A 19545-nucleotide genomic window follows, 5' to 3' on the forward strand; every position below is an offset into this window, starting at 1 on the left:
ATGAACTTGCTCCATTATTGGTCCTACTAGATTTGATCAATGGACATTTATTGCGAAGATGGTCAGGCGACCCGCAAGCGTAACATTTACGGAGTGTGATGAGGCCGAAAACTACTAGAGGATGGAGGGGGTTCTTTCGCGACACGCAAGGTATCCGTGTATCTAACTCCTTCCGCTGAGACGGCCATAGCCTCTAATTCAGCAAACGTTTGAGGACGCGACGCAAAACACAAATATGACCTGTATGATGGAGAAATACCTTCCACTATAGCCTGAACAATCTGGTCTTCAGGAAAATGAAGAGCAAATACCCTAGTATAGAACTTAATATCTTGGATGAAATCTGCCAAGTTTTCATCCAACCGCTGTACACGATAATAGTACTTCTGAATTAGTGAGGACCTTTCCCTAGCCGGAACGAAGTTAGCTAGCAAGTGGGCGTGGAAGTCTTTAATATATGATTGTTCGGAAATGGCTCTTACTATTTTGTCTGAGAGGACTCCAATGGAATAGGGGTTAATTATCTGCTAAATTTGACACGGAGAAAGAGAAAAAACGAGGGCATGATCCTGAAAGTCAACCAAAAACCTTAAGAATGAAATTACGTCACTGGTAGAGTTAACCGAAAGTTTAGAAATACCTCTGAGCAACATTGCTAATCGATGAGGCAAACTGCTGAACCCAGGGGACATAGTAGGTAGAGGCCTCAGTTGTAAAGAAGCTAATTCAGAACGTGCGTTATTCAACGAGGTACGGCGTTCAGACTCGTTGTCCAATGGGGACGAGGTTTCTTGAGCTCCAACAGTTTTCCTATTTCCTTCTCCTTTGGAGGACTCTTCCTCTTGAACTACGCTTACCGTAGCAGGTTGGTCGGTTCTGGGAGGAACTTTCCCAGTTAACAATTCGGTAACCTTAATGGACAATTCAGAAAGACTTTCAAGAACAACGCTAGCTTCCTTCCTCTGAATGTCATTCAAGTTCAGAGACAACAGATCGTTAACTCTATTAGAAAAATGAAATAACCTGGCTTGCACACGTTTAATTTGATTAGGAGAAGGGTCATTTTCTTCGAAAAAGGTAATTACAGAGACCAGCTCAGTAGTATTGTCCGTGATCGTGGAGAGAGAGTCGTCAATTTCTTTCTCTCCCAAAGTGGGGATGGAAATGGGCAAATCAAGGGACTCTCTAAGCTAATTTGTGTCTACCTCAACCGTGCCTCCAGATTGCACATTTCTAATTGTTAATTCATAGATCAACTCCTCCTTGCGCAAATAGTTGAGATGGAGGACATCGCGAGGGCCGGGCATGATGACAAAAAATTAAACAGTTTTGAAAGATGAAAAAGAAAAGTCCAGCGACAGAGAAAATTGTTAGAGTTCGAGAGCAAAGCAACGTTTAGCCGTCAAAAGGGGCTAATTTGAGACCCATTCAACCACGCTCTGCTACCACTTGTTACCGTGGTTTGGTGGATCAGCAGAGGTGAAAGAAGGTGCTGGGATGAATAGGTCTCAATATACGAAATTAAAGTTGATTTAAAATTTAACAAAGTTATATTTTCTTTTCAAGATCAAGAAATAACAAATATAACAGTTACTCAGTAGCCTAGCAACAAATCAAGAATGTACAATTACAGTTGTTAAAGGATTTGGGCTCCGAGACCCAGACACACAATTCTTGAGCAATTATCCCAACTTTACCCAAATACCAGGTTTGACAAAGGGGCAGAAAACCCCAATCATGCCCAGAAGCACTTGCTCCCTATTACTCAGTAAACCCTGCTCGAGGCACACAGAAACCAACTTTAAGAAAGAGCAACCCGCTCTTAAAGTTCAAGCCTATCAAAGGCCACCACAAACTCCACCTCCAAGCACATGAAAACAGGGGTAAAAATACCCAACCTACTGAGGCCTATTCCATAAAGAAACAGGACAATTACATGGCCTCCAAAATACCAACTTGAGAGGAGGCGAAACTGCACTCCTAATACATTTCTTTAAAACCTATTTGGCACTAGGCCGCTTATGCGAGGGCTAATCCCATACCAAAGAGGTGACTTATATAAGAAAATGATTTACATTACATTAGGAAGGGAAGAAACGGTTTTGAAAATAAGGTCACCTCAAAACAATACGATTGGGAGCTCGAGAGGGTTAAGCACTCTCTATCCCAATTTGTAGTTTAAAGAGATAGAATTGATACCAAGTGTCTTTTACATTTTGGAGGAAAGTTACATGGTCAAGGCTTCGAACCTGCCCCGAGAGTTAAACTGCTGAGCTAGCAAGAAAAGAAGTTATTAAAAGGCCATTACCTTATTGATGAACTGCTGCCCGACGAAAGAGGCGCTTCCCGCCCCCTGCTACATAATTACATTTTGAGAGATGTTACTGAAGTGGCGTGGAGACCCGAAAATCAGCAGTTTATATACCCTCGTGGAACATTCGAGACCTTTCATGAATGATAACACCCGCCCACAAGCTTTTTATTGGACGGTCAAAAGATTACATGTCAAAACTGGAGAAGAAAACCAGGATTGGTGGAAAATTAATTACAGAAATTTACGATTGGCCAATTTCAAAACTGGCGGAAAGAACGGATTAACATTGCCAACTTAAACAATGGCTGAAAGAAATTTAATAAAGAACAAACTTATAAATACTAAATTTCTTCAAAAAAAAAAGGTTCCTTCACTTCGCACTAGGGTGCACAATAGTAGTTCTTAAGTAGTGTCATCTAGAAGAGAATGTTCACACTTCTTGCTACAGAGAAAACGAAAATGAATCGAAACTGACAAAGTTCAGAACACTTCAAAATTTATAGTAATGACATCTTCTGAGAATTCTGGTAATTAAAGTGGTAGTTAAAGTTCAGGCTTCCTCCAGTAGAGGAGTTCCAACTGGCGCAATGTCTGAATTAGCGGCGCGGAGGTGTACCGACCGGTACAATTATTATTATTATTATTATTATTATTATTATTATTATTATTATTATTATTATTATTACAAATGACTTCGCTCCACTGATTTATTCCAAAATGTATTTTTATTTTTTACTTTTAAAGTACCCTCTTTAGCCTCAACACACTGTTAACTCTACGTAAACTAATCACATGAGGAAACGGTTTGACGCAGCTGTTGCACATTCAGCGGTGGCGCTTGAACAATTGAATGTGGCACTGGACGTAGGCTCCACCCACTGCCCCATCTTCATTGCGGGCACATTGTCGCTTGCTGTCCCCAAGGCGTGGAACAGTTGTAGACCTAACATCACTGTATCCAATTGATCAGATAATGGAAACATTTACGTTTTCTGAATTAGCTGATATTCACCTCGTTTACGGTGCAGCAGGAGAATCGGCACATGCAGCGAGGGAGCTGTACAGACAACGATTTCCAAACCGCCGTATTCCCAATAGCCGAACGTTCGTCGCTGTGCATCAAAGGCTCCGGGACACAGGCTCGCTTCTTCCTCGGTTCGAAGGTCGTGGACCGCATCGTGATCGTGCGGATCTTCGCCGGGAAGAAGAAATTTTACGACTTGTCGAAGAGACACCATCAATAAGCACAAGGACCTTGGCAAGGCAAGTAGGTACATCTAACTGGACTGTTCACCGTACATTGCGTGAACAGCTGTTGTACCCGTTCCACTACCAGAGGGTTCAGCATCTCCAAGAAGCTGATTACCTACCAAGAGTCGAATTCTGTATCTGGTTCTTGCAACAATGTGAAGGTAATGCAGACTTTCCGCACGATGTGTTGGTTACAGATGAGGCATCTTTTACTCGTGAGGGTATCATTAATTTTCACAACGCCCATACATGGGCAGAGGAAAACCCTCGTGCCATTCACCAAGGTCATTTCCAGCACAGGTTTTCTATAAATCTTTGGACCGGGATATTGGGAGATCAGCTTCTTGGGCCATTGGAACTGCTTGCACGACTAACTGGCTCTAGTTACCTCCATTTTCTGCAGTCTTCTCTGCCAGAGCTTCTGGACGACGTTCCACTACAGATACGTCAGCGGATGTGGTTCATGCACGACGGGGCACCTCCTCATGTCAGTATGGACGTTCGTCTATTTCTAGATCGCTGTTTCCCGAATCGGTGGGTTGGTCGGTATGGTCCCATCAGCTGGCCATCGCGGTCCCCCGATGTAAATCCACTGGACTTTTATTTCTGGGGGCACCTCGAAGACATGGTGTACCAAGTGGAAATCGCCGATGAAGCAACTCTACGACAACGAATCTGGGATGCCGTCGCAACTGTGAGAGCTGACGTGGATGTGTGGAGGCGGGTGAGAGCTTCGTGGTGTCACCGCATGGAAGCTTGTCGTCGAGCTAATGGAAGGCATTTCGAGCATTTCTTATAAAAAATAGAACTGTAACTTTGGACGTTCAAGTACATGTTCGCAAGCCTCTGTGGTGTAGTGGTTCGTGCGATTAGCTGCCACCCACGGAAGCTCGGGTTCGATTCCCGCTCAACCACGAAATTTGAAAAGTAGTACGAGGGATGAAACGGGGTCCACTCAGCCTCGGGAGGTCAACTGAGTAGAGGGGTTTCAATTCCCAGCTCAGCCATCCTGGAAGTGGTTTTCCGTGGTTTCCCACTTCTCCTTCAGGCAAATGCCGGGATGGTACCTAACTTAAGGCCACGGCCGCTTCCTTCCCACTCCTGCCCTTTTCTCTCCCATCGACGCCATAAAACCTGTCTGTGTCGGTGCGACGAAAAACAGTTTGTAAGTACATGTTCCACTAATCTCGGAGACATGTCCGGAATTTCAAGATTAATAATTCGGACTTGTTGTCAGTTCACTACTTTCCTTAGTGTTTTCCGACAGATGAAGAGCTACGAAGTTTGAGTGTAGCGGTTAATTGTTATTTGAATAATAGTAGTAGTAATAGACTAAAACAATAATAATAATAATAATAATAATAATAATAATAATAATAATAATAATAATAATAATAATGTTGTTTACGTCCCATTGGAGACACGAGGTGGCACTCACCTTCTGACCCCAGTTTGGGACGTTCGATCTTGGTCAGTCCGATGGTATTTGAAGGTGGTCAAATACGTCGGCCTCTTGTCGTTAGATTGACTGGCACGTAAAAGAACTCATAAGGGACTAAATTCCGGCACCTCGGCGACTCCGAAAAGCGGAAAAGTAGTTAGTGGTACGTAAAGCATATAACATTATTATAGATGCGATGTGTTCGAATTTTGGCCGCGGGTATTCTTTAACGTGTCTGTAAATCTACCGACCAAAATCGGGGCGTATTTTAGGAGCTTTAAATACCACCGGACTGAGCTAGAATAGAGAGTTAAAACACACGCAAATCGTATAGTAAAATGTGTGAGCTTTAGCGATAAAAATGTTTACCTTATGGTATTTAGAGATGTCTACCAGACTAATCGGACGTCCTATAGGCTTTGGGTTTGCGCTTTGTTGTGCTTTATAATAAAATAAGAAATGAAGTCCGGGGTGTTTCTGCATACTGCTAATAGTTCTCCCAAGAATCCATAATAATGAAATCACATTGTGGGAGAACATTCAACGTAAGCAGTTCGAAGAAAGCACTAGACGTGTCACGTGCTGGTCCGATTGTCTGCTGCTCCTAGCGACAGCGATGTGGTTAGACGGGTCCCCGCCCCCTACATGACACCGGACTAGACGTATGAGCGGCCTGCCTGACTTTCACAAGAATAACAGCTGTCAGAGCGGCGAATTATTGTCCGTACTAGTCGTTCACGAGTTACGTAGTAGTAGTAGTAGTAGTAGTAGTAGTAGTAGTGGTGGTGGTAATAGTCGTAGTCGTAGTAGTATTTGAATAATGCCAGTGTATGAAAATCACGAATACGCGCGCAACGAACCTATTGGGAAAGGTTTTCCAACATACGGGTGCCTAATCTAGCAACGATACTTGCTGTACTGCAACATGTGTGCGGAATAGGCTGGGTTATATCATGCTATGAAAAGCCAAGGTCTGCACGGCCACGTGTAATCCTAGACGCGGAAAGGCCGGGCTGAGTGACTCAGACGGTTGAGGCGCTGTGCTTCTGACCGCAACTTGGCAGGTTCTATCCTGGCTCAGTCCGGTGGTATTTGAAGGTGCTCAAAAGCGTCATCCTCGTGTCGGTAGATTTACTGGCACGTAAAAGAACTCCTGTGGGACTAAATTAAGGCACCTCTGCGTCTCCGGAAACCGTAAAAGTAGTTAGTGCGACATAAAGCAAATAACATTAATTTATTAGACGCGGAAGGAGACATCCTGACAATGGTAAACGTTGATCCCGGGCGCAGTACGCGTAGTATAACACGTGCAGTTGGTATACCAATTTGGACCATACGTAGGACACTGCATGAAGAGCGAATGCACTCTGACCACATTCAACGAGTGCAGTGTCTTTCACCAGCTGATTACCAATTTTTTTTTACAAGTTGACGTACATCGCCACGACATAGATAGGTCTTACGGCGACAGATATACCTAAGGGCTAGGATCGGGAAGGAAGCAACCGTAGTCTTAATTAAGGTACAGCCCCAGCATTTGAGTGGTGTGAACATGAAAAACCACGGAAGACCATCTTAAAGGCTGCCGACAGAGGGGTTCGAAGCCACTATATCCCGAATACTGGATACTGGTCGAACTTTAGCGACTGCTACTATCAAGCTCGGTGATGATTTAAGAGTGGATTTCTGCCGCTGGTTAATTGATCAAGCACGCAATCCAGAATTTCTGTCTGGTGTATTAGTGACACGTGAGTCAATTATTACACAAGGAGTTTTTAATATTTACATAACTCACTCATGGGCTGTGGAACATCCCCTCTCAGTATACCAAGGCAACTTCTAGCACCGGCTCTCATTGAATATGTAGATGGATGCAGTGGGAGGTGTGTTTCTTTGACCAATCGTATTTTTATTTGAGTTATTTTGCTTTACGTCCCACTGATTATTTTTACCGTCTTCTGAGACGCTGAGGTGCCGAAATTGAATATCGCAGGAGTTGATTTACGTGCCAGTATTTCTACGACACGAGGCTGATATATGTGTGCCCCATCAAATACCATCAGACTGAGCCAAGATTGAACCTGCCAAGTTGGAGGTCGGAAGGTCAGGACCTCAACCGTCTCAGACACTCAGACCGGTACCAATCACCTTGCTTGCATAAATTTGATCGTTGTAGCTTTCCTTATGGTGACGATGGGATGGGAAAGGGCTAGTGTCGGAAAGGAAGCGACCTTGGCCTCCTTGACGTTACAGCCCCAGCATTTGCCTGGTGTGAACATGGCAAACCACGGAAAACCATCTTTAGGGCTGCCAACAGAGGGGTTCGAACCCACTATACCCCGCTCATGAGCTGTGGAACATCCCCATTCAATAGGGGCGATTTCCAGCACCGGTTCTAATTAACATCTGGATGGGTGTAGTTGGAGGTCGGTTACATCTTTTTATTAATGTTATCTTGCTCCTGTAGATACAGTACGTTACTGGCGCTTTCAGAGGATGTGTCGCTTCGACTACGCTAACCACGTGGATTTTACAAGATGGTGCAGACATTTCCTCAACGGTAGACAGGACGATGTGAAACTGTCAATTGGCCAGCCCTTATTCCAGACCTTATTCCAGTGGATTGTTATGTCTGGCGGGACATGAAACACAAAGTATACTGAACTGAAGTAACCACTTCGGATGACCTCCGTAAACGTATTTTTAGGCACCAGAGGATATTCTGAACAACATAGGTTCCTTGTCTCGAATGCGTCGCAACTGGATTCGGAGAAGTGAAGCCTGCAGAGAAGCCCAGGGTGGTCACTGTGAACAATTGCTACGAGTTTCGCTTTGGTATGTCAGATGCTACGCCATTTCTGCACCGTAATGGCTTGGGAGTACACTACAGGGTCGATATAGTATTTTGAGTCTCGATAGTTCGATATTCTCATAAATCCGAGCAGGGAAATTGAAGTACCGGTAACAAAAATTATAAATCGAGAGTTTCAGTGCGCGAGTGACTTGTACATGCCGAAACTGAACACAACACAGGGAAGACGTGCTTGTTAAAACGCTAGACATTGACCTTGAACGCATTTTGGCAGTTCCTCAATTCTACCCTGCATGTGGTTTTGGTTTTATACGTGTGTTCGAGCAATTTATATTTTGTTTCTTATTCACTACGAGTTAAAACAAAAGACACGCGCTTTTAAGGGCCGATGACCTTAAAACAGCAATCATCATCATCATCATCATCACCATCATCATCATTAACACGTATAAAAATTCAATAAAATGATTGTGTTATATTCATCATTACTGAAATAGGAAAAAATTCAATCAAATTAGTTATTTCATTCCCACACCTCGTGGAGGAGTCAGCTATACGTGTAGCTCTTGGGCCATGTAGTAAGGAAGTAGAGTTGTAGGGATGAAATAATTCAAGTTGGACGTATGTCTTGTACATACAATAAATTGAATTGAATATGTTAGTAAATATGCTTGTTGTTTAAAGGGGCCTAACATCGAGGTCATCGGCCCTGTTAGTAAATACCTGACCGCGGAGAGATATAACCGCAGCAACAACACGGACCCCAGAGGAGGCCCGCAGAGCACCTCACCTAGGACAGAGATCCCCCCAAACACCCTGTTTATTGAGTAAATTTTCATGGTACAATGTTGACACACATACATGGGTAAATAAACAAACAAACAAACAAACAGAGCGAAGTGGTTGCCTTGAACTTGCTGGGCCGAGTGAGACGAGTTCTTAGTCCAGATATGTGAACAAAACAAGCACTCAGGTCATTGACCATGCTACACTCTTAAAGGCTAGAGAGCAGATTAAAGGCGATGTATCACAAGGTCAAACTTAAACATGTAGCAGAACGTAAGATGTAACTGTGACACACGAGAAACGAAACACAACCCGGGCTGGGGAAATAAACACAGATCTTGCAGCACTGTCTTGAAGCACAGAACAGAAACATAGATGTACACCGGCACACGACACAAAAGGTGAATTAAAGACGGAAAAAGTACTGTGTCACTTGAAGCTAAAGAGAAGTTATAAATAAACGAAATAAACTAAATCTAAATAGTAAAAATAACAATGATAATATAAAAATAACAATAATATTAATAACAAAATATCAAATATGAATAACAAGTATACGACTTAAAAGGAGAGTAAAAAGAGGAATAAGACGAAAATATGAACAGGTGAATAATAATAATAATAATAATAATAATAATAATAATAATAATAATAATAATAATTGTTACGGAGTTTTCCGTGGTAGTTAGAGGTGAAAGAAGGTGCGGGGGGTGAACAGATCTCAGGCTACGAAATTAAAGTGAATTTAAAATTTAACAAGGTTATATTTTCTTAGCAAAAAGCAAGAAATAACAATAATGGCAGGTACAGAGTAGCAAAACCACTAATCAAGAATGTACAATTACATGATTTGGGGCTCCGAGAGCCAGACACACAATTCTTGAGCAATTAGCCCAACTTTATTATATACAGAATTCAACAAAGGGGCAGAAGACCCCAATCATGCCCAGGAGCACTCGCTCCCACTTACATCCTAAAGCCTCCTCGAGGTGCGCAGAAACAAACTTCAAAAGAGCGATCTGCTCTCAAAGGTTAAGCCTATCAAAGGCCACACCAAACTCCACCTTCAAGTTGTCCTCTAAGGACATAAACACAGGGGTAAAGATACCCAACCTACTGAGGCCTATTAAGTGAGAAAATTTAATTACATGGCCTCTAAAATACCAATTTGAGAGGAGGCGAACTTGCTCTCCTAATACACTTTGTTTAAAACCTACTTGGCACTATGCCGTTAATGCAAGGGCTAATCCCATACTAAAGAGGTGACTTTTAGAAGGAAACAATTTACATTACGTTAAGGAAGAAACGGTTGTGAAAATAAGTTCACCTCAATGCAATATGAGAGGGAGCTCGAGAGAGTTAAGCACTCTCTATCCCAATATGAAGCTTAAAAGATAGAATAAATAAAAAGATTCTTTACATTTTAGGGAAAGTTACATGGTGGAAAAGCTTCGGACCCGCCCCGAGAGTTAAACTGCTGAGCTAGCAAGAAAAGAAGTTATTAATCGGCCATTACCTTGTTGATGAACTGCTGCCCGAAGGAAGAGGCGCTTCCCGCCCCCTGCTATGTACTTTACACACTGAAAGATGTTACTGAAGTGGCCCAGGGACCCTAAAATCAGCAGTTTATATACTCTCACAGAAAGTTCGAGGCGTTTCAGGAAGGAAAACACCCGCCCACAATCATTTTATTGGTGGATAAAGAAAACCCCTACACAAGATGAAGAAGAAACACATTATTGGTGGAAAATTAATTAAAGAAATTCGGGATTGGCTAAATTCAAAACAAGGGGAAAGAAAGGGTTAATATTGCCAACTTAAACAATGACTGAAAGAAATTTAGCAAAGAACAAACTTTTGAAACTAAATTTTCTCCAAAAAAAAAACAGTTCTTTCACTTCGCACTAGGGTGCACCGTTGTAGTTCTTCAGTAGTGTCCTCTAGAAGCGAATGTTCACACATCTTACTACAAGCAAAACAAAAATACGTCGAAAACAACACAGTACAGAAACTTCAAAATTTCCAAGTAGTGACATCTTCAGGGTAACTTGAAAATTAACACATAAGACAAAGTTCAGACTTATTCCAGTAGGGGGGTTTCAACTGCCGCAAGGTTTGAATTAGCGGCGTGGAGGTGTACCGCCCGGTACAATAATAATAATAATAATAATAATAATAATAATAATAATAATAATAATAATAATAATAATAATAATAATAATAATAATAATAATAATAATAATAATCAGACGAGGAAGAAGAGTAATAAGAAGAAGTTCAATATGAGTAGTAGCAATAATAATAAGACTGAAAATTAATAATACCGGTAACGTTATTTGCTGTTATTTGCTTTACGTCCCACTAACTACTCGTACTGTGCCTGTAAATCTACCGACACGAGGCTGACGTATATGAGCACCTTCGAATACCACCGGATTGGCCCAAGATCGAGCCTGCTAAGTTGGAACCAAGAAACCAGTGCTCTAACCGTCTGAGCAACTCAGACTGGCCACTTTTATTTTGATAAATTTATTAAGCACTGCAAAGGAAGCAGTAAGTTATGCTTTATTTTACCATTACACATATGCTTTTCGTTTGTAAGCACGAAGTAATAATGTAATTTTTTACGTCCTAATAACTACTTTGACAGGTTTTGGAGACGCCGAGGCGCCGGAATGTTGTACCGCAGGACTTTTTTAATGCAAGTAAATCTACAGACACGAAACTGGCGTATTTCAGCACCTTCAAATACCCCCGAATTGAGCCTTCATCGAACCTGCCAAGATGGGATCAGAATACCAGCGCCCTATCGTCCGAGGTACTCAGCCCGGCATTAGAGCTTGGAATACGTTGGTCGTGCGGTTAGGGGCGCGAAACTGTGAACTTTCATTGGGGAGATACTGGGTTCGAACTCCACTGTCGAGAGCCCTGAAGATGGTTCTCCGTGGTTTCCCATTTTCACACCAGGAAAATGCTGGAGCTGAACCTTTTTTAAGGCCACGAACGCTTCCTTCTCACGTCTACACCTTTTCTGTCCCATCGTCGCAATAAGACCTATCTGTGACGGTGCGACGATAAGCCAATTATGAAAATCATCATATTTAGGACATTATACAACTGTCGAGATCCATAGTTATAAACGATGAGAAGTATTTTCTGGGCAGACATTATTGGCGAGTAGTCAATAATAATAATAATAATAATAATAATAATAATAATAATAGAATTTGCGTTAGGTTCACGGTTTTCGGAGACGATGAGGTGCCGGAATTTAGTCCCGCAGTGGTTCTATTTACGTGTCACTAAATCTACCGGCACGAGTGTGACGTATTTGAGCACATTCAAATACCACCGGACTGGGCCAGGTTCGAACCTGCGAGGTTGGAGTCAAAGGGCCAGCACCTCAACCGTCTGAGCCATACAGCCCGGCAGAAAGCACGAAATGTAGGTACGTACACCGGTAGCAGCCTTCAGCTGTTATCGTAGTTCAGTTGCTCGTAAACATAAGACCAGTTTGGCATATATATATTATGTAACATCTCGTGGCATTGCATTAGCGTTCAGCTGTTACAGTAGTACATATGCTCTGAAACATAAACAGAAACCGGTTTGGCACGGATGGCGCGTGACTTGCCTGTTATCAACGGAAAGCTATTCATTCACAGAACAAGGCATACTACCTATTCTAAAAACATCGTATCCCTTTGCTCTCGAAAATAACTTCCGCGGATTACTAAAAGGTTGATATATAGTGGTTCGTCACATCGTTCTCTATTGCTACAAGAAATATCTGCACGTATACACCAAACACTCTGTATATAAAGTAACTTGTCCTGACTGACTGACTGACTGACTGACTGACTGACTGACTGACTGACTGACTGACTGACTGATTCATCATCGCCGAGCTAAAACTACTTGACATAAAGAAATGAAATTTTGAGGATACTTTCATAATAAGATGTAGGTGATCGCTAAGAGAGGATTCTTGGATATTCCGTCTCTAAGGGGGTGAAAAAGGGGTGAAATTTTAAAATGAGTGTATCTATATCTCAAAACTTTAAAGGTTTACAGATGTAGAAATTGGTATTTAGAATCTTCTTTAAAAATAAGGAAACACTTTTTTTTCGGAAAATTCCAATGGGAGGGGTGAAGAAGGGTGAAATAGTGGTTGAATGCCTTTAACGAGGATACCGGTACTTATATCTCAGAAAGTGAACATATTACAGACCTGAAAATTGGTACTTTTGATCACTTTTAAAAATAAAGAAGCACGTATTTTTTGTTTTTGGAAAATCCAATTAATGGGAGGGTGAAAAGGGGGGTAAAATTTTAAAATTAGTGTATCTGTATCTCAATACTTTGAAAGTTTACAGATGTAAAAATTGGTATTTAGAATCTTCACTGAAAATAAAGAAACACGTTTTTTTCCAAAAATCCCAATAGGAAGAGTGAAAAGGGGTGCAAAATCGTTTGAATGCCTTTAATAAGGATACTTATATCTAAGAAAATGAAGATATTACAGACCTAAAAATTGGTGTTTGGGAGCTCCTTTAAAAATAAAGAAACATGTATCTTTCTGTTTTCGGAAAATCCAATTAATGGGGGGTGAAAAGGGGGTGAATATTTAAAATGAGTGTATCTATATCTCAAAACTTTTAAAATTAACAGATGTAAAAATTGGTCTTTAGAATCTCCTTTAAAAATAAGGAAACACGTATTATTTTGTTTTCGGAAAATCCCAATACGAACATGAACATGAAGATATTACAGACCTGAAAATTGGTGTTTGAAATCTCCTTTAAAATAAAGAAACACGTATTTTTTGGTTTTTGGAAAATCCAATTAATGGGGTTTGAAAAGGGGGTTAATTTTTAAAATGAGTATATCTATATCTCAAAACTTCTAAAGTTTATAGATGTAATAATTTGTATTTAGAATCTCCTTTAACAATAAAGAAACATGTATTTTTTGTTTTCGGAAATACCACTTGGGTGGAGGGGGTAGTTAATAATGACTGAAAATGGTGTTGAATTATTTTAATTAGGCTACTGATATCTTAAAAATGAAGATGTTACAGACGTGAAATATGATATTTGGAATCAGCTTTAAAAGTAAAGTAACACGTATTCTCGGAAAATCCAATGAAGGGACGGGGAGGGGGCTAATGAATAGAAAAATTAATTGACTTATTTGTATGAGAATACATAAGCTAATAAAAACTAAAGTTGTTACAGACGTGAAAATTGGTATTTGGATCTCCTTTAAAAACAAATGAAAACGCATTTTGAGGGGGAAACCATCTTGGGGGTGTGGGGGCGGGGGAGTGAAAAGAAGTTGAATTCCTTTCGTGAGGACACATAAATCTAAAACTGAAGAAGTTAGAGTCGTGATATTTGGTATTTAGAAGACCCTTTCCTATTAAAGAAACAAGTATTTTTTGCCGGAAAATTCACTTAGGGGGAGGGGGAGGAGTTTGAAAGGAAGTGAAAAAAGTGAATTATTTTTATGGGTATACTTATATCTCAAAACTGAAGGTAATAGACGTGACCACATTGGTGTTTGGAGTATCCTTTAAACATTAAGAAGCACGCCATCTTTTCATTCTTTTTTGGGGGGTAAATAAACTTAACGGCGGTGGGGTGTAAAAGGCGGGGAGACCAATTGATTTTACTGTTCGCAATGTACTTACAAGGAGCCTCCGTTGCTCAGGCGGCAGCGCGCCGATCTTTCATAGCTGGGTTCCGTGGTTTAAATCCCGGTCACTCCATGTGACATTCGTGCTGGACAAAAAGGAGGCGGGACAGGTTTTTCTCCGGATACTCCGATTTTCCCTGTCATCATTCATTCCAGCAACACTGTCCAATATCAATTCATTTCATTTGTCATTTATTAATCATTGCCCCACAGAAGTGCGACAGGCTTCGGCAGCCGGAACTATTCCTATTGTCGCCGCTAGACGGGGGCTTTATTCATTCCATTCCTGGCCCTGTCGAATGACTGGAAACAGGCTGTAGATTTTCGATGTACTTATTCTGATCATAAACCGATCATTTCTAATCTTTTCTGGGTTCGTTTTCAAGAACCATTTTTCCTTCGGAGAACGTTCTTAGATTACAGCAGATTCTCCTGGCATACAAATAAAAATTTAAACTAATTTGAAATAAACGATAGGAAAGAGATTGACCGTCCGTTCACCTCTATAATAAGGTCGATAATGCACGGAAGAATGTCATTCGTATCGCCAGAAATCCCGCACATTTGCCTACGCGCGACAATGGTGCTGGTCACATTGTCAACAATGACAATGGCAGCAGATGTAAGTTACCGCCAAGTAGCGGTCTTGCATCTTGCTGTGGGGTCCAGAACATCTATTAATAATAATAATAATAATAATAATAATAATAATAATAATAATAATAATAATAATAATTTTCTGGACCGTCGTCAAATGTGCGGATCCCGCTGGAAACGGGTCCTGGACGGGTAATGACTAAGAATGCAGTCCGGCCGCGGGTTCAGTACCGCCAAGGCACCCAAGAAGACACCACGCCTGATCTCCTGAAGGATTTGATCCATATTAAAAATGCTTATAGGAAAAGATGGCAAAGATTTAGGGACCCAACTGACCGGGTGGAATATCTGGACCTAGCCCTGGAAGTACGAAATCGATTGCTGGAAAGAATGATTGAAAAATGGGAGGAAACTTGCCGTAATGTATTAGAAAACGAGTTAGATCTCGAATTTTGGCGGATTCTCGCAGTAAACGAGTCAGATCGCGAATTTCGGCGGATTATATATCTACAACAATAAGCATTCAATTATGAATTTCAGTATAATACCGTAGCGAAGCACGGGTATCTTGCTAGTAATGTTATATTAGGCCAGTCCAACTTCTCTTATTTCATCCAGTCATAGCAATTTCATTACGGGTGGCTGTTTCTGACCTACTTTTCTTTACACACCCAATGTGTAATATCGCTCATTCATTCATATTTGTTTCTCCAAATTTACTTCAAGGCAGTCAAAGAGAGGAGCAGTAAAGGCTGGACGGAGTCAGGTGTTAAGTTAATACACTGACGTTACGGGAGGGAAAAACCGATTCATTGTATGGGTGTGAGACAAATTTTCTGCACGCGAATGTACTTAATAATACATAGTAATAGTAATAAATCAAAATTCATCGCCGAGCAGCCAATGAAGGGTCTTCGAGGCGTAGAAAGTTAAGGCTGCCATTATTCGCAACCTTGGAACTTAGGGGTAGAGTAGTTAGTTCCATACCTGGCCATCCCAGGAATTAACCGGGTGCTGGGCTGAGGAGTTTGGGACGGTAGAGCTGGATACCGACTCAGTGCGGTTGTAGTTGAAGATACTTAAACACTCAGCCTAGTGCCTATGGCATATAAATGAGCTCCTGCGGAACAACATTTCGGCACCTGTGTGTCCCTAAAAACTTTAAAGAGGTTAATGGGACACAAAACCGATAACGTTATTATTAAGCTGGTACTCATTTTTGGTGTTGGCTGAGTGAACCTCAGAACCATATGCCTACCGGGAATGGAAATCTCATTTTAAAACGCCGGGGAATCGAACCCACATCTTTCCGAGTGAAACGAGCACGTCTTTCTCACTTCGCCTAGGAATCCTCCAGTTCATAATAGCAATGAGATTAATGCATATCATTCTCCAGTAAACAAAATATTAATTACGATATTCAGTATGTAATTTGCGGAACGTTAAATTAAATATTTATTTGATGACCTTTTAAGAAATCAGTCACCACTGATCTGCATTTAGGGCTGTCACCCAGGTGGCATATTCCCTAAATTGCGGATCTTAATATAATATTCCGTTTAAGAGAATATTGCAATGAATACATTATATCAGTAAGGCAAGTAAAAAGCCATGCTGTGGGCCCACTTACGTGAATTACCTAGCCCTCGCTCCACAACATGCACAAAGCACCAAAATGGAGCAGACTGGACGACAGAAGAAGCGTATTACGACCCTACGCAATATCTTTGGGGATCAGGTAATGTTGATAATCAGGAAACAGACTCTTTCGTATGTTCTTAAACTTTATTGGATCAGGAGAGAAGGTTGCAATCAGACAGAAAATATGTGCCTTAAAGGAGGTAACTTCCCCTCAATGCAGTCATAGTAGGCTGTATACCCGCAGTATATATCTCCTCCCTTGGTAAATGTACCATTGGCTTTAATTATGCCAATATTAAACCAACGCCCGTGTTTACCTAACGCGTTTCAATCAATAAAGACAATTTTCGTTCGTTCGTAATCTGTTTACCCTCGGACTCAGCGAGGGATCCCACCTCTACCGCCTCAAGGGCAGTGTCCTGGATATTCAGACATTGGGTCGGGGATACAATTGGGGAGAATGACCAGTACCTCGCCCAGGCGGCCTCACCTGCTATGATGAACAGGGGCCTTGTGGAGGGATGGGAAGTTTGGATGGGACAGGCAAGGAAGAGGGAAGGAAGCGGCCGTGGCCTTAAGTTAGGTACCATCCCGGCATTTGCCTGGAGGAGAAGTGGGAAACCACGGAAAACCACTTCCAGAATGGCTGAAGTGGGAATCGAACCCACCTCTACTCAGTTGACCTCCCGAGGCTGAGTGGACCCCGTTCCAGCCCTCGTACCACTTTTCAAATTTCGTGGCAGAGCCGGGAATCGAACCCGGACCTCCGGGGGTGGCAGCTAATCACGCTAACCACTACACCACAGAGGCGGACAAGACAATTTTCACTTATTATTAAGGTGGAGTAGGAAGTGGTCGGAACGCACTTACATTAGTGCGCTGTGTTACTAGTCTACGTTTACGAATCTCCGTCCCCTTATTAGGGACGTTCATGCTTATTAACAGTTGAAATTTTATCACATGATTATTACGAGAAACGCTAAAGAGAAGAAACTATTTGCTGATATTCTTCCTCAGGGAGCTTCCATCACTGAGACAAATATTTACGAATTCAAATTAAATAAGTCCGCCTCTGTGGTGTAGTGGTTATCGTGATTAGCTGCCACCCCCGGAGGTCCGGGTTCGATTCCCGGCTCTGCCACGAAATTTGAAAAGTGGTACGAGGGCTGGAACGGGGTCCACTCAGCCTCGGGAGGTCAACTGAGTAGAGGTGGGTTCGATTCCCACCTCCGTCATCCTAGAAGTGGTTTTCCGTCGTTTCCCACTTCTCCTCCAGGCAAATGCCGGGATGGTACCTAACTTAAGGCCACGGCCGCTTCCTTCCCTCTTCCTTGCCTGTCCCATCCAATCTTCCCATCCCTCCACAAGGCCCCTGTTCAGCATAGCAGGTGAGGCAGCCTGGGCGAGGTACTGGTCATTCTCCCCAGTTGTATCCCCGGCCCAAAGTCTGAATCTCCAGGACACTGCCCTTGAGGCGGTAGAGGTGGGATCCCTCGCTGAGTCCGAGGGAAAAGCCGACCCTGGAGGGTAAACAGATTAGGAACGAACGAAATTAAATAAGATAGATAAAAATAACTATAACTGTCTTAAGGGACTTAGTGAAGATGGTAAGCGTAGGTAGGCATTTTTTTGGTAAATGTCCATCTAACATTATATACATTACATATTTACAAACATTGACTTCAGACTGAAGAGTGATACGACATTTAGTAAGTGTTCTGCTCAAGTAATTTTACATTACTCCCCTGAGGGTGAAAAATATAAATACGAGAATTATTAACAAAATCGTTTGTATTATAAGACATATTGTGCATAAATTATTAACTTTGAAGGGAAGTAATTGTTATGAGTTCAATGCCGTTGTATATGTATGGTGCGTCTCAGACAAGACCCTAAATGGCGTTAGATAAGAATGCCTGCATATGGTAGCTGAGACTATACGATTACTTTTATAGAAATAATCGTTAAATAGATTGCGATTAATATACCTTCGTTAAGTGGAATTTAGGGTGATAAGGACACATCAAGTTTGTAACAACTTTAGTTTCTTTAGAAAATAACACTAGAGGAAGAATGTAACCATAGACAAAATATATTCCCTGGAAATATATTACATTGTAGAATACAAATTAGAGAGTAAAATGAAATTGTAACCAGTGTAATGCATTCAGCGTAATAACAATTGCTAATTGCAAATGTCATACCTATTTATGTACACTTACTGACAGAGCAAATGCAACACCAAGAAGGAGTGATTCGAAAGGGATGAAAGTTGGGGAAAAAACAGAGACGGCACGGACGAATAACTGATGTTTATTTCAAACCGATATGCAGGTTACACAATGCGCATGGCATCGGCTCACTAGGAAGTAGGACCACCGCGAGCGGCGATGCACGCAGAAACACGTCGAGGTACAGAGTCAATAAGAGTGCGGATGGTGTCCTGAGGGATGGTTCTCCATTCTCTGTCAACCATTTGCCACAGTTGGTCGTCCGTACGAGGCTGGGGCAGAGTTTGCAAACGGCGTCCAATGAGATCCCACACGTGTTCGATTGGTGAGAGATCCGGAGAGTACGCTGGCCACGGAAGCATCTGTACACCTCGTAGAGCCTGTTGGGAGATGCGAGCAGTGTGTGGGCGGGCATTATCCTGCTGAAACAGAGCATTGGGCAGCCCCTGAAGGTACGGGAGTGCCACCGGCCGCAGCACATGCTGCACGTAGCGGTGGGCATTTAACGTGCCTTGAATACGCACTAGAGGTGACGTGGAATCATACGCAATAGCGCCCCAAACCATGATGCCGCGTTGTCTAGCGGTAGGGCGCTCCACAGTTACTGCCGGATTTGACCTTTCTCCACGCCGACGCCACACTCGTCTGCGGTGACTATCACTGACAGAACAGAAGCGTGACTCATCGGAGAACACGACGTTCCGCCATTCCCTCATCCAAGTCGCTCTAGCCCGGCACCATGCCAGGCGTGCACGTCTATGCTGTGGAGTCAATG

This window comes from Anabrus simplex, chromosome 2, assembly GCF_040414725.1.
Source record: "Anabrus simplex isolate iqAnaSimp1 chromosome 2, ASM4041472v1, whole genome shotgun sequence".
NCBI classification, from domain to species: Eukaryota; Metazoa; Arthropoda; class Insecta; order Orthoptera; family Tettigoniidae; genus Anabrus; species Anabrus simplex.